The sequence below is a fragment of the Pleurodeles waltl genome, chromosome 6 (genome assembly GCF_031143425.1).
Source record: "Pleurodeles waltl isolate 20211129_DDA chromosome 6, aPleWal1.hap1.20221129, whole genome shotgun sequence".
Taxonomy (NCBI): Eukaryota; Metazoa; Chordata; class Amphibia; order Caudata; family Salamandridae; genus Pleurodeles; species Pleurodeles waltl.
This window is the reverse complement of record NC_090445.1, coordinates 148,467,476-148,482,221: the sequence shown is the minus strand read 5'-3', so window position 1 is coordinate 148,482,221 and position 14,746 is coordinate 148,467,476.

The following is a 14,746-nucleotide window of genomic DNA, read 5'->3' as shown; positions in this document are numbered from 1 at the left end:
TCCCTGGACTTCCTCAGGTGTCTAGTTTTCAGAAATGTCTGGGTTTGGTAGGTTTCCCAAGATGGTTGCTGAGCCCAGGACCAAAAAACGCAGGTGCCCCGCCCCCCCCCTTAAAAACAGGTAATTTTGTATTTGATAATTTTGATGTGTCCAGATAGTGTTTTGGGGCATTTCTTTTCGCTAGCACTAGGCCTACCCATACTCACACAAGTGAGGCACCATTTTTATCAGGAGACTTGGGGGAACGCTGAGTGGCTCCTCTCAGATTCCAGAACTTTCTGTCATCAAAATGTGAGGGAAAGCAAATTTTTAGGTTTGCAAAGGATTCTGGGTAAGAGAACCTGGTGTGAGCCTCACAAGTCACACCATCCTGGATCCCCTAGGTGTCTAGTTTAAAAAAATGGACAGGTTTAGTAGGTTTCTGTAGATGCCAGCTGAGCTGGAGGCCAAAATCCACAGCTTGGCATTTTGCAAAAAACAGCTCTGTTTTCTTTGGGAAAATGTGATGTGTTCACGTTGTGTTTTGGGGTATTTCCTGTCACGGGCGCTAGGCCTACCCACACAAGTGAGGTACCATTTGTATTGGGAGACTTGGGTGAACCCTGGGTGGAAGGAAATTTGTGGCTCCTCTCAGATTCCAGAACCTTCTGCCACCAAAATGGAGGAAAAAGGGTTTTTGGGCCAAATTTGAGGTTTGCAAAGGATTCTGGATAACAGAACCTGATGAGAGCTCCACTAGTCACCCCATCCTGGATTCCCCTAGATGTCTAGTTTAAAAAACTGCACAAGTTTGGTAGGTTTCCCTAGGTGCCGGCTGAGCTAGAGGCCAAAATCTACAGCTATGGACTTTGCAAAAAACATGTCAGATTTCAATGTAAAAATGTGATGCGTCCATGTTGCATTTCCTGTTGCGAGCATTAGGCCTACCCATGCAAGTGAAGTACCATTTTTATCGGGAGACTTGGGGGAACACAGAATAGCAAAACAAGTGTTATTGCCCCTTGTCTTTCTCTACATTTTTTCCTTCCAAATGTAAGACAGTGTGTAAAAAAGACGTGTAATTGAGAAATGCCCTGTAATTCACATGTTAGTATGGGCACCCCAGAATTCATAGATGTGCAAATAACCACTGCTTCTCAACCTTATCTGCAGCTTATCTGGTGCCCATTTTAGAAATACAAAGGTTTTCTTGATACCTATTTTTCACTCTTTATATTTCAGCAAATTAATTGCTGTATACCCGGTATAGAATGAAAACCCATTGAAAGGTGCAGCTCATTTATTAACTCTGGGTACCTAGGGTTCTTGATGAACCTACAAGCGTATATATCCCCGCAACCAGAAGAGTCCAGCAGACAAAAATCTGACATCGCAGGAAAAAGTTACAGAGGAAAACGAAGACAAAAATGGCTGTTTTTTTCACCTCAATTTCAATATTTTTTTATTTCAGCTGTTATTGTCTGTAGGAAACCCTTGTAGGATCTACACAAATTACCCCTTGCTGAATTCAGAATTGTGTCTACTTTTCAGAAATGTTTAGCTTTCTGGGATCCAGCATTGGTTTCACACCCATTTCTGTCACTAGCTGGAAGGGGGGTGAAAGCACAAAAAATAGTAAAAATGGTGTATGTCCCAGTAAAATTCCAAAATTGTGTTGAAAATGGGGTTTTCTGATTCACGTCTGCCTGTTCCAGAAAGCTGGGAAGATCGTGATTTTAGCACCACAAACCCTTTGTTGATGCCATTTTCAGGGAAAAAAACACAAGTCGCCTTCTGCAGCCCGTTTTTCCCATTTTGTTTTTAAAAAACTACATGTTTGCCGTATTTTGGCTAGTTTCTTGGTCTCCTTCAGGGGAACCCACAAAGTCTGAGTACTTCCAGAATCCCTAGGATGGTGGAAAAAAAAGGACGCAAATTTGACGTGGGTAGCTTATGTGGACAAAAAGTAATGAGGGCCTAAGCGCAAACTGCCCCAAACAGCCAAAAAAAAGGCTTGGACCTGAGGGGGAAAAGGCCTGGTAGCAAAGGGGTTAAAATGGGCTGCGTTTAAAAATAAAAACATAACTAAATTACATTTTTTAAAGGTAGGCAGTGGTGCGTGGGTCCACTGTTTACTCTTGAAAAATGTTTTTGCCAACATTCTTAAAAACATACTTAAAATTGAAACGACCAGTCCCAGAATTAAAGTTATTGTTAGCGTTAGAGCCACTGCTAGGGAAGGTGTCAGATAAGACTTGGGGCCTTTCAGTCCTTGGGTAACAAATTTGCTGTTATAACTCTTGTCTCCTACTGAGTTCAAATGATGCATAGAGCAAATTTCATTACCCATTTCATAAAAATGTTTGCCTGTGATCTTCTGTGATGCTGTATTATTTACATTCGGACACATGCTGGTGTGGGTTTGAACCCATGTTTTTGTTTTGAAGCCAAGCACCATTGATAGACACCGCACTGCTGTCAACAAGCCCGATGTGATGAGTGACTTTCAGCTGCTCTTGGTTTTTGAGCCAGAATATTTTTCCAGGGCTTGCAAGTACATGCTCAACCTGGAAAATAAAACTACATTCCCCATTCCGAGGTCCCAGTTGACTCTTCTGGCAGACACTGGGCTCGGTATTAACGTTTCTAGCTGGTGTCTCCCCGGAAGTTGACTTCGAATAGGGAATAACTTTCTGCACCCTGAATCACAGGATCATTTGGCACTGTGTTTCGGTCATTCTAACATAGATATTTACCACTTACTCTGAGTAGGAGGTAAATATTTGTGGGGAGAGGGGTGCCTGGGTGTTGATAAAGCGGTGGCATCTCTGGGAGAGCATTTTCACACTAAACTGCGCAGGATTCCACGTTCCTGCTGTTATTTTCTCTATATATCACATAAATCAGAGACTCCGTGTCCTGGGCGGCCGGGAATCGGCCCAGGCCTTGTGTTTCCGGACTCAAGAATTTCGGGTCCGGACAGATCTCGCCACTTGAGTTGTCCAGAGCGATATGTCTCCTTGCAGGGTCAGCCTTTAGCGTAGACGAGCTGGGACCATGCCTAGGGCGCTGACATTCAGAGGGGTGCGGGCTCTGAGCTGTTTGCAGCATGGCGAGCTGGGCCTAGGCCCAGGGCGCCAATCTTCAGAGGGGGGCGCGCGGAGGTGTCTGCATTTAAGACCTGCAGACAGCAGCACCCCTCCTACTTAACATCAGGATGCAGACTAAACTGCTTTTAATCATGTAATTTCCCTCTCACCCCTTGCGTAGCAACCCTGTTAGTTGAGCTACCCTGTAAGTCATAAGGGAATCGGAATATTTCTGGGGGATGGGAGGTCCACGAAGTCTGTGCTCAGAGGCCAGTCACTGTTTTAATGTCTGAACTGTGAATGGAGACCCTGCTGCTTCACTTTATTCACCAGCTGTAGCGAGAAAGCCAAATTTCTTTCCACCTGGGACGCTATCTGAGCAAAGGTCGGCAGTGCTGCTGACATCCGTGTCTACATTTTGGGGTATATTTACAAGTGCCACCTTGCGCCATTCTTTTTTTACGCTAAGGCAGCATTAAGGAGGCCTTTCTACTGCGCCATATTTACAAAGTGACGCAATGCTTTCATTGCGCCACTTTGTAAACCATTGCGCCACATTATTCCTGCACCAGGTATAATGTATGCAAGGGGGCGTACCAACACAGGTAGGCTAAAAAAAAATTACGCAGTGAAATTTACATTTCACTGCACTGTTTTTTCAATCATTTTTAACGCCTGCTCAGAGCAAGCGTTAAAATGACGAACGCTGTTTAGTAAATGGGCCTCCCTGTGCTTTGCTGCACCAGTGTCACAATTTTTTACGCTAGTGCAGCAAAGCGCCATAATAGCGTCAAAAATATGGCTGGGTATCGCCGAGGCCTCTTACCACCAAACACCACTCGTCCCTCCCCCCCAAAGCTTAATTTAAAATTCAGATACACTTCGCTTTATGATCAGGGGTCGTAAACCCCGGGCCTATTTTATTATTGACAAGACATTGTTAATCATAATCAAAATTATACGCAGTAATCACAATCCTGTTTACAGAGTATTTACAGAGTCCGCCCTTCCACATACTACGAGGGATCATGTTTGACCAAGCAAGGACCGCCTGAAGGAATTTTTGGGCCAACCATCCAATTTCCAATATTACCAGCTCAAACAGCCGACGGCGCCCCAGAGAAACCAGATCATTACCCCCCAGATGCACCACTATGAAGTCTGGTGACGAGTAGCCTGATGGCAGCATTGAATCCAGAAATGTCCTTAATTGAGTGAGCCGCAGCCCGCCTCGGCCAAAGAAAGAGATACGGAAACCAGCCTACGATGCGCGTGATGCATAGGCACTCCTTGTATATAGTTCACCTGCTCGTCGGACATGCGAATGTCAGATTACCCATACCTTGGTGACCCAGCAACTCCTGCATGTACCGGAGTCTTCGGGACCGTCAACTACTTGTCGCGGGCGTCTACAAAGAATACAGAGAAAGCAAGGTGTCAAGGACATTAACTCATAGCATATATTTAATCTCACATTTCGCTTGTAGCAATCCGAGGACCACCTCCCAATTCTCTTAACTGCTGGTCCAGGGAATCCCATTGCCACAGCCGCCATGGCTGCCCCTATCCTAAAGGAGTGAGTGCCAAAGTCAGAGGCATCAAAACCCGCTGCCAGAAGAGAGCGCTTGAGCACCTGTGAGAATTGGTACCTAGTAAGTGGTGAGCCATCTTCATGTACCAAAACCGCACCCATTTCCCCCGGTGTACGCTGTGCTAGGAAGACCTGTAAGTTATGTATAGGACAACACGTGCTACCCAGGGATGCAGTAGGATGTGGGCCCCCATCCCATCTTGATCTGTCTTGGATTGGGGGACGGTGATTACCAGATACCCAGATCCCTCTAGCCAATGAATTTCCGCCAACTGCAGTCCCCCAGAGGTGTCCCTTTTATTTTGCGTGACCAGCTTGCCCAATCTAAAAGCCCCATAAAAGGCCAGGGTAAAGGCTGACTTAAATAAGGCGACCTCCCAAGGAGAAGTACAAATGTGATCCAAAGCGGCTAGCAAGGATCCCAACTTTGCTGCATCTATGGGCCGCCTAGAGTCTAGCTTAGAGCCCTGAATGCGCTGCCAGCCCTGAAGGGCCCTTATAACCATAAATGATTTTGTACCATCAGGCCTTCCTCCCCCCCCCCACAGCTGCAGAAAAAAAGAAAAAGCAGCAGAGTGACGCCTGGCGCATGCAAGTGACTTCCCCTCTGCCCTCAAAAACTCAAAAAATGCCAAGATTGAAGACGGATCAAAACAAGTGGACGATACCCCCCCACCCCGGAAATTAATATATGCTGCAAATGCTCCCTGTTAAGCCTTCTGTGTTCTGGGTGCTAAGCTGGCTGCCATGAGGTCCGGTATTCCTTGGCACCAATTTGCCACAGACGTTCTGGAAAAGACGTTGGGAACTCCTCCACTCCCAGGAGATGAGACCTGAAAACCTGTATCTTAAAATGGGAGAGTGCGTCAGCAGCATTATTCAACACACTAGGTACGTGCTTAGCTCTGAAGGTCACATTCAACCTTAAACTCAGTAACACTATTTCTTTCAGCAGCCTTAGGATCATCTTGCACCTAGCTGCTTGCTGGTTAATGCCTCAACCACTGACATGTTATCTGACCAGAAAATCACAGACTGGTTCTGAAATCTCTCTGGAATTGGGAATTGTTCCAAGAAACCAATGTTAGCTATCAGGCCCTCCTGGACCCAGTGTAAGGGCCATCGCTGAGCGCACCAGTATTACCAATATAGCCCCAAAGCCTTCACTGCCTGCCGTGTCTGTGAAAAGGCCCAATTCCTCGTTGGATCTAGACAGACTGGGCCACACTACCATCCCATTAAAGTCACGTAGAAAGATCTCCCAAATCCTCATATCTTGCTTGACTTCGTTGGAAAGCCTGGTGTGATGATGCTTGACTTTCAACACTGACCTGGCCTGAGCAAATGACCGAGAAAAGGGGTGCCCCGTGGGTATGATTCGCAGTGCAAAGTTGAGCTGTCCAACCAAGCACTGCAACTGATGAAGTGTCACCTTCTGTGCCCTCAAACAAGACCACAATGCATGTGAGAAAGACACCACCTTCTCCCAAGGTAATCTAGACACACCTGCCACTGAATCCAACTCTATCCCCAGGAATTCAATTGTAGAACAGGGATCCACTGTCTTTCCCTCCGCCAGCGGCACCCCGAACTCCCTCATGAGTTTTTTTAAAACCTCCAACGCACCAGCACATTGATTAGATCCAACAGGACCCAGGAAAAGGAAATCATCCAAGTAGTGCAGAACCCATCTGTGCCGTGTCTTGTCCCTAAACACCCACTCCAAAAAGGTACTAAACTTCTCGAAATATGAACATGACACAAAGCAGCCCATAGGCATACACCTATCAAAGTAATACCTTCCTTCCCACTGGAAACCCAACAGTTGGAAGCCATTGGGATGCACCGGCAACAACCGAAATGCGGATTCAATGTCAGATTTCGCTACCAAAGCCCCAGGCCCCAGCTCCTATAGCATTTGAATTGCCTGATCCAAAGAAGCATACCTAACAGAAAACAATGCCCCATCAATGGCCTCATTCACCGATTGCCCCTTTGGAGTGGACAAATTGTGAATCAATCTGAACTCTCCTGGTTCTTTCTTGGGAACCACCCCTAAAGGAGAACAAACAAAGCCCTGCATGGGAATTTCATCAAAAGGTCCCGCTACCCGCCCCAAATCCAGTTCCTTTTTTATTTTTGCCCCTGCGACCCCGGGGTAGGACCACAGAGACAGCTGATTCTTGCAATGGGGCAAGCCCACATAGTCTTGGGCTGGTATTCTGAAACCATCTTTAAAGCCCAAATACAACACCTGTGCAGCTGCATGGTTGGGATAAACATTAGGCCAAGGGACCATAGCCAATAGATTAATGGGGGACAAAGCCTTAACAAAAAAAGAACCCATTTGACCCTTCCCACCACATTGTCAGTCTTGTTTCTTGGCACCCTTATCCTGTGATTTTTTTAAACACTTGAATTCGAGGTGGGAGGCCTGGCCACAAAAGGAACAACAGTGTTCAAAACGGCATGTACACGGGGTCCGCGAGCAAGTGGCCGGTTGAAATCCCAGCAGGCCCCCCTCTTGGCCCCAGCTCCGCCGGAGGCGCCTGAGCCCGTCCCTGTAGTCCCATGAAAGGGCTGGTGACCCGGCGCCTGAGTGCTATTGGTATAACAAAACCAAGTGATTATGTGTATCTGATCCCATTCCAACGAAGGCTTATAAGCCTTGATTCTCCTGAATTCCTTATTGTATTCCTTCCATGCCCTGCTTCCATACTCATCGTGCGCTCCCAAGATCCTGTTCTGATAGCAGACTAAATGGGCACCTAAGTCACTGAAACGTTCCTCTATAATGGCCTAGTAAATGGAGAAGGCTCTCACTCAGTTGGACAAAGACTCCTTAACCTTCTTACTTTGGGGCCCATGCCCACACTCTCTTGAATGCGCACACTCTTTGCAACGCTTCAATTCCTCCTGATCAGCTTTGTCGACCAGTAAATCAAAGATATCAATGTAAGCCCCCTTCCAAATCTTCTCCCTCACCTCTACTGGTACTTGTAGCCCCAATTGTTCATGCTCATAGCAAATGTCCTCCAAGTCTGTAAGGGGAGAAGCGTGACCAGCACCTGAACTTGAGGTTCCCCGGGCCACCGAAGACATTGCCGTAGAGGTCACCACTGCTGGGGGATTAACCAATTGTTGTGCAGACGTGCCTGACGCAGGAGTAACCGGTTGTACCATGGATGCTGTAGCAGGACCTGGTCCCCCCTGCAGGGGCTGAGGAGAAGGAGCTGGCCCGGTGTGCCCCCCCACTACTGCTTGACCCTGGCCTTTTTTCCTGGGACCCCTGGCCACTCTTTGCAGTGCCTAACCGGGAAACCAAACGTCGAGCCTGCTCCCTAACGTCTCCCTCGCTAGCCCCCGACAATGGGCCCCCTACCACAGTGGTAGACAGCAACCCCACCTCAGGCAGCCATGGCAACACTGACATCAAATGCCCCACAAGATCCCGCTGATTGGTCTCTCCCTCAATAGATGCCCCAGTGTCCCTACCCGCGACTGTGTTCACTAGTCCGACCACAATGCTCCCGGTTTGCGCTGTCACCTGACCCATACCCCCACTCCAGGGTTGCCCCACAACCGGGGATACACTAACCCCAGACTGTGTCAAATATAGAGCGACGCAGTCCCCAACCTGCGCAGGGGTGGCCTCTGCCCGCTTCTCCCCAGCCCCTTAACCTTTCTTCTGCCCGCGCACCCTCTTCGGAGCTGGGGGGGGAAGCCTCACTAGGTGGTACTTCTGCTCGCCGGTGTCCATCCTCCCGAACACACACCCCCCTCCTCCCTGAAGAAGATGGCTGTGCCTTCAAGGATGCTATGGCTTGGTCCACAGCATCCATCCTAAACATCTGGGTCTCAAGGACCTCATCCATTGCAACCGTTTTTCTGCCATGGCCCAAAACATGAGCAGCAACTCCTCACGGACCAATAAATAGGTCAAACAACAGGAAACAGGCCCCTATAAAGCACCCCCCAAACAGGCAAACAAATTATTGCCCCTATGAAAACCCCCCTCAGGTAAAAAAACACTAAATCTAAAGGCCCCCCACACTAATCTACAATTTTTTGGACACCCCCCCGCCCTTATCTAGCATGAAAACAGGCCACCAGCGCTCTCCACACAAAAAATTGGCCTGTAGGCTGCTCATCCAGCAGCCCAGGAACCCCACAGGAGCTGCCACCGAGAATAACTGGGGTCAGGTGAGCTCAGCTCGAACCCCTACGGCTCTGCTCGCGTTGGGTCCATTGCGCGCGTTTACCACCGTCCATTTTAAACATGAAAAAGAAGAAGAAAACAAAGAAAAACAACAAAAGCCTGTGTTCGCTGGGGCCCTTGGTCTGGTTGGCGAGCTCGAGCAAGAGACCTGCTCGCGAACCGCAGCCGCCTTATCAAGGCCGGCCCTGTGACGTCATCCGTGGTGCGCGACCCCGGAAGCACAAACAGTGCATCCAGGGCCACGCACCATTACAGCCAATCGGTTGTGGTTTTGTAACAAAGGGCGGGGGCCAAGGAGCCTGCCACTCCCTGACCCCCACTCTCCCTGGCCTAGCGCTGCCGCCATAAGCGAGGCCCCCCTGATTGGGGTGGCACCGTGCATTTTGATGCTATTATCCTAATGACCACCAGGGTGCGTCTTATTGTAAATACAGTGCAACCATGGTGTCGGTAGGTGGGGCAGGAGCGATGCAAGAAAAGTGGCGCATCAGGACCGATGCCTCTTTCTTGTAAATGTGCTCTATTGTGTTTTTCTTCTCCTGGCTCTTGCCCCTCTCATCTTTTCTATAGCTTTGCCATTTTTCCAACACTCTACCAGTGCTTAATTTGTGCTTGTTGTTTCCGGTGCTGAGCACCGGCACTTATTTTTGAGTGCCGGGCTTATTCTTCTGCCTCAAGCATTTGCTGTGAGCAAAAGACACATATGGGAAATTAGGAAGTGAAAAACGAAAAGGCGTCACAAAGGGAGAAAGCAGCAAGCTGCTAGATTGAGCTGAAGGAACAGGGAGTGGCTTTATATAGATTGAAAAGGCCCGAAATGGCTTCAAGTTTTCGCCGCCTCAATATTCCTGTTCCCACATTTAATTGCAGCAGCCGCATGTTTAAGAGGAGGGCTTTGAGCACCGGCACGTTTTTATTTACAAATTAAGCACTGCACTCTACACAGCTCAATCAAAGCAGGTAGAGGGGGGTAAATTCGGTTTCACCCAGGGCGCTATCTGTGCAAAGGCCCACTCTGTCCCCTTGGGGTATTGCTGCGGCCTGAGGGTAAGCCAACTCGGAATCCCCGGCGCCTGCTGGTGGCTTGTTCCAGTCAGAGGTGTCGCACCCTCACAGATGCCTCAGGCAGAGAAATGAGTGAGTGAGGAAAGGGTGTGCCGGTGTGCGCGTGCTGGGGGTGGAGCGGGAACCTCTCCGAGGTCTGACCTTGAATCGTGATGATTGGCCCGTCGCTTCTATTTTTGGACTGCCCAGTGCTCTTGTGACACGGGCAGAAAAAGCGACCCAGATCACACGCAGTGTCAGCGGTTGCGTTGGTCTCCATTGCTTGTTTAAATATGCTGGACTAACATCATTCTGACTTCTAATAATAGGTTTTGTCATTTACTGGGTAATTAGTACTGGCTATCTTTATCTTCCTTTTACTTTACGCGCCATAAGAAATGACTCCGCGCCCCCCCCCCCCCCCACAAAAAAAAAAAAAAAACATACCGCAACCCAGCTAGTGTTAACATCTTCGGTCCCTGACCTGGGGTGCCTTTAGCAGCTGCGTCTGAGCCGTAATAACGCTCCACCCCCCCGGAATCGAGCCAGGTGACAAACATGAATATTAATCAGATCCTTCACAAAAGTTCCTAGACCTGGTAGCCTACCATCATGACTTTTCTTTTAGAATATCACGTGTTTTTCAAACCTTCAAATGTCAGGGTTTACAAAAGAAGGCGAAAGTCTTGAGAGGCCCAGAGTGGGGCGAAGGAGTGTGGTGGGACTTTGGAGGGCGTGGTTCAGGTAAGAGAAGAGAATGCTGAAACGTAGAGGGGGTGTGCTTGTTCCTGCATCCCCCTGTTTAGTAGTGGTGTAGAGGGTGGTTGACGAGTTCTGGTCAAGTGGGAATAAAGATAAAGTTCTAGAAATAAGACCTCTATCAGTAACACAGTTGCAGAAAAGATGATGGCCGACGAATAACTAGTCACTTATAGATCTGACCGTACAAGGAGAGCAATCACATCCCATGGTAGGTGACAGGTTCTCTTGGAAGTAGTCGTCCCTACCCCCTGCTGCGCTATGGGTAGATGGTGGGGCGCGAGGGCCCGTAAAGTGAGTGGTCCAATCCTCCTGCACGCGCTCCGATCAGACGCAATCAGCTTCCATCTTGTATCACACAGGGAAAGACACTTTGGGGCTGATTCTCGCCATAAACCTGGCGATGGCCCTTTCGCCCTGTTTCCGGGTGTATAAACGGTTGTGCTCTCTTAAGAGGGCGGATGGGACATGAGCTGCTTTTTCCTTATCTTACGAACTCGAAATTAAACACTTTTTACTTAAAACAGAGGCATATCTTACCAAGGTGTCCTTTCCCGAACTGTTTGCCAAAAGTGGCGCAAACAAATCATCATCACACAAGACTGTGAAAGTTATTGGAAACTTGGCCAGCTTCTCAAAATAAGAAGGTCTCGAAATAAAAAAAAATCGAGCAACAGCTTGAGAAAATAGTCTGTTCTTTCATCGCGGTAGGGATGCTCGGACAACGCTTTGTGGTCCTCCCTCGCCAGGGCCCCTACCCCAGGCACATCTTCTGACCCCCTCCCCCCCCTCACAACGCTGTAAAAACTCACCCACTGCGGTCTAACTTTACCAAACGAACCTACTTGGCAGACAGGAGTTTTACTTTTGTTCACCTCTAAGCAGGAGCGTACCCTAAAAATGAAAATAGAGGTCTAGTTGAAAATAATAATTACTATCACATAATTACATTTTCACAGCTTCCTAGTGCCCTTTCTGACGTGTTTCACAATAAGCTGTTAATTTTATCGCCAAAGAGATTTTGTTTACAGTGATCTATGAGCCCATAATTTCAAATGATAAAAACAATATTAAAAATCCATTCAGTAACAGACCTTTTGCAAAAAAAGCGATACCGACTCGATGTTTCACGTGGGTTTGGAAAGCAGCTACGCACGGTGCTGTTTTTTGCTGAGCTCTGAAGGATAGAGAGCTGAGTCAGCCCTGCAGAGACACAGACTATGGTCCTGCAGGTTAAACACACTTCTCTGCAGGCAGCGAGAAGCCAAATGAGCTATTAGAAGGGTTACTTGAAATAAGCATCTTATATTGTGGTTAAAGCAACTATTTTTTAAGAATATTTTTACTGAGCAGATTGCCAGAAAATGTATACACAATAAACCATAAAAGGTTATTTTCCAAGAAAAATCATTTAGAAAATTCATGAAATTCATAACAAAAGAGAAAGAAAAAGAAAGGGAGTGGCACTAGGAGCACACCATTGGGCTGACTTAGGGCCAGATGTAGGAAGCCTTTTGCATGTCGCAAACTGCGAAAAAAACGCAGTTTGCGACATGCAAAAGGCCGTTTGCGATGCACAACCTCAAATTGCTAGTCAGTACCGACTCGCAATTTGAGGCTGCGACTCGCAAATAGGAAGGGGTGTTCCCTTCCTATTTGCGACTGCATCGCCATGCTGAGTTGCTTTGTGACCGCGAATGCGGTCGCAAACCAACTCGCAGTTACCACCCACTTGAAGTGGGTGGTAACTCATTCGCAAAAGGGAAGGGGTCCCCATGGGACCCCTTCCCCTTTGTGAATGACAAAAAAAAATGTTTTTTCAGAGCAGGCAGTGGTACTATGGACCACTGCCTGCCCTGAAAAAACCGAAACCAAATGGTTTCGGAAGTTTTTCTTTTTGCAACTCGTTTTCCTTTAAGGAAAACGGGCTGCAAAAAGAAAAAAAAAACTGCTTTATTAAAAAAGCAGTCACAGACAGGGAGGTCTGCTGTCTCCAGCAGGCCACCATCCCTGTGAGTTCATGGACTCGCTATGGGGTCGCAAAATGCGACCCACCTCATTAATATTCATGAGGTGGGTCTTTGCGACCCCATAGCGAGTCGCAGAAGGTGTCTGAGACACCTTTCTGCATGCACTTTTGCGCGTTGCAATTTACGAGTGGGTATGACTCGCAAATTGCAAGTCGCAAATTTATACTTACCTACATCTGGCCCATAGTTCGTTACTAATTCATGGTTTGCGCCTACCAGACATATATTAATGACATTCCTAATACATAATGCAGGAGTTATTACTAATGCATAGTATAACAATATTGAAAATAAGGAGTGTTCAAGCATCAACCGTGTATTGCCAAAAAAAAAAATTAACAGCATTTTTGTCCAGAGCTTGTTCAAACGTCATAAAATACTAGGAAAAAGCCCTCTGGAATATCATTGTGCTTTTAGGCGCTAGAGTACTAATGAGCTAGATCCGCTCATTCATAACTATAATCCTCCCCATGAGCACTGCCTCACCGCCCCCCCACCACCATCACTACCCCCAGTGCCCACCCCTACCATCCCTTCCGAGCTTGGGCGCCCTGGCATCTTAACGTAGTTTAACTTGAACAAGTCAGCGTACTTGTTGGTCACATTCAGCCCCGGATAGGGAATGGGGTGTCTTCTATCGTATTGCTCTACTATTGCCGAAGACAGTACAGATGGCATAAAAAGAAGAGTCGCAGTTTGACCTTGTTTGACCTTGTATTCACCAAGCTTTATATATTCTTGAATAATACTTAAAGCCTCCTCAATATTTGCCCTTTCTGCTTCTGAGTACAAGACCATATCATCTGTGAACAGTTTAAGCTTAGACATCCCTTGCAAAGGAGGGGCAGTACTAATGGCACTACGTATTCTAGCTGCTAATGGCTCAATAAACATTGCAAACAATATAGGCGATATTGGACACCCTGGCGGGTGCAGCGCTTAATCAGTACCATATCGGCTACCTTTGCATTAATTATTATTTGCGCCTCTGTCCCTTGATATACCTTTTTAAGTATCTCCACCATGCTAGCTGGAAATCCGAACTTATCAAGTGCAAAAAACAAGGCATCCCAGTTGAAGAGAATGAATGCTTTTCGGAATCAAGCATCACTATTGCAGCTTTTTCATGACGACTAGAAAAAAATGTGTTGCCTGCACAGATAATGAGTATTCGCCAACACTGCTCCATTTGGCAAGAACCCATTCTGATCACTGTGAACCAGCGTCTGCCCTACCCCTGTTCTGCGTGATGCTCACTTTTTAGCTAATAACTTGTAGTCTGCATTGAGGAGGCTGATCGGGTGATATGAATTTGTGCACAAAGATGGTTTATCCTTTTTTTAAAAACGAACAAACTAACCACAACTGATTATTTCAAGGTAACTGGAATGTCAAGCCCGTCTTGGATTTTGTTGAATAATTGTACCAGATGAGGGAGCAGTTCTTCCTGAAACATTTTATAGACCTCCATAGACTCCCACCACTGCCGATAGCTTTGGCGTTGGGCAACTTTTGAAATGCAAGGGCACCCTCTCGAAGAGCGATCGTCTCCTCTAGTAACTCTACCTGCACCCTTGTCAGGTACCGGATCTGAATCGCTCCATAAAATTCTTTAGAGACCTGATCTAGGAATTGTCATAGCATTCTCATAAATATTCTTGTAATGCTGTCAAAAAATCTGAGCAGTGTTATGATCACCTGTCTGCCCAACATTCGAGCTTGGGTCTTTGATTTCCATAATACGTGATGCATCTTTCTTCAGGAGTGTTAACCACGCTAACAACCTGCCTACCAGCAGACTCCTCATACTGTTTTTGCTGAAAAGTTCTCACATTATTAATCTCTTGCAAAACAAAAAAGTCTTTCAGTTTCGGCTTAGCCTGATTAAACCCCTCTTAGGCAGCCTTGTGCTTTATCAAATGTTGACTGTAGTTTACCTATTTGGGCTTTCCAAAGTTTATTCTGTTTTGATTTAAGTGCAATCACTTGGCCCCTAAAAGCAGCCTTAAAAGATTCCCATACTGCAAAGGGCGAG